Raw genomic sequence first — 1936 nt, 5'->3', positions numbered from 1 at the left:
TTGGTTGGATCAATTTTTCGAGTCGAAATCGGGTGATTTCTACCAACTAGGTATTGAAAATCTTGTTGAACGTTGGGAAGAAGTTGTAAACAACAAGGGTGAATACATTATTGATTAATTAGTTGTTATTTTTTTTATTAAGCCTTTCAAAAAATTTAAATTAAAAAAAACGGTGGGAACTTAGTTGCCAACCCAATATATCAGAGAATTTGAATAAACCAGCAGGTTGTATCGCAATTATTTGTAAAGAGTATTACATCGAAGTTATTTAAAAGTAAATCGTTATATCGAACAAATAGAGACTAAAAAGATATGATATGCAAATAACCTTTTGCTAAATCATTTTAGCAATACCAGAATTGAATGGGGGCTGAAGAAACAACTATTAGAATGGAAATGCTAATAATACTATCTGACCCAACGTAATATCTTTCTGTGCAGCAATTATGCTATTTATCAAGTATACTGGATTTGGTCTTCACGAACGCCTCTATCGGAGTACAGGATATTTCCAATATCTGAGACTATATTATTACTGAACCAATATAAACTATTTACCATTCTGAATATATATGGTTGCAAAGTGAACTTTTTATTCGCAGAGCCATGTTTACATCTCTGTTGGAAGCAATCTACCACAACATTTTTCAGTAAATTATCTATGGACAACACTACTGCTCCTTTGGGAAAACAACGACAACCCAAAGAAAAAACATAGAAATCCATCCTTGTTTGTGGCAAAAGTTGAAGTAAAATGGTTCAAAGAGAAAAGAATGTTACTGGTCGACCGAGTGCAGAAGCTGGGACCTCAAAGTTATTTTCTTTCACATATACGAAACTCTAAACATCAACGAGAAATTCGAACTGTGTTCTTAAAAAATACCGCATCATATCAACTAATCATAAGAAAGATAGCGAAAGTACATCTTGAAATGAAGATTAAAAAAAACGCCTCCAGCACTCTTTGAAAGCATCTAAATACCGAATATCACAGAGTAACAAGTACTATTATATCTTTGCCTCATTTTTTTCAAATAATAGATAGTAAATGGGAACGCTTTGGAGAAAACTTGCAGAGATTGTAGCAGCCTGAGATTCAAAAGTTCAGGTTTATTTATTTTTCGAAAGTATTAAAAGTTTTAATGATTCTTTTGTTTGTTTTTACTAAAGCATTTAAATGATAATATGGTGGTCTGTAATGTTACAAAATAAGCTAATTGTAAAAACTAAGGTCAGGCTAAAATATCTTCCATGTCTTACTGTTAGAGAACTAAACAGGAACAAAAACTACAAAACATACATCAAAGACTACATCAGACGACATAAAAGACTTACTAAAGAAGGCGGTGGCAGCTGTGATAGATTAAATGAATTACAGAACTAAAAAACGAAAGCTGCAGAACGATTAGGATGCAAGGAAAGAGGCGCGTTAATGGCTAAAGCAAACTAAACAAGAAGCGAGACTGCTAAAGTGACACTAACCATGATATAGTGGGCTGCTAAAATAAATAACTTATATAAAACATCGATTATTGTTGCAAGGAAAGAATGCAGTAAAAAGCATCTAGAGCAGTATTGACAACATCTTTATTGATATGTCACTAGAGAAAACATTTCAATAAACCAGCTTTATGTATTTTAAGTTGGAGTTGTGAACAACATACAATTGCTGTATGATCTTCATATCTTTCTTTGGTAAACCTCACAATTTCTGTAGGGTTTAGCAACAACGCTAAGATTAAACTACTATTTCTGTGGCAGGTACTGCATGTATTACTTGACAGATTAAGTACAGTTAGTGCGCATAGCTTCATGGCTTATACACTAAGTTTTCAACAAGAAAAATTGGCTCGCTGGGTAGTCATTCACTTATTGGTATACACACAAACAGATACACACAGACACAGACACACACACAAACACACACACACACACA

At 33.3% G+C, this 1936-nt stretch overlaps 1 protein-coding gene across 2 annotated transcripts in view; it reads right to left on the bottom strand.

Moving 5' to 3' along the window:
- LOC106877335 (lactadherin) overlaps positions 1–1936 on the bottom strand; it is a 132226-nt gene that overhangs the window by 51412 nt on the left and 78878 nt on the right. The window lies entirely within an intron of this gene.

Source organism: Octopus bimaculoides, chromosome 5 (genome assembly GCF_001194135.2).
Source record: "Octopus bimaculoides isolate UCB-OBI-ISO-001 chromosome 5, ASM119413v2, whole genome shotgun sequence".
Lineage (NCBI taxonomy): Eukaryota > Metazoa > Mollusca > Cephalopoda > Octopoda > Octopodidae > Octopus > Octopus bimaculoides.
The sequence above is the reverse complement of the archived record's forward strand: the minus strand, read 5'-3'. Positions and strand labels throughout refer to the sequence as shown.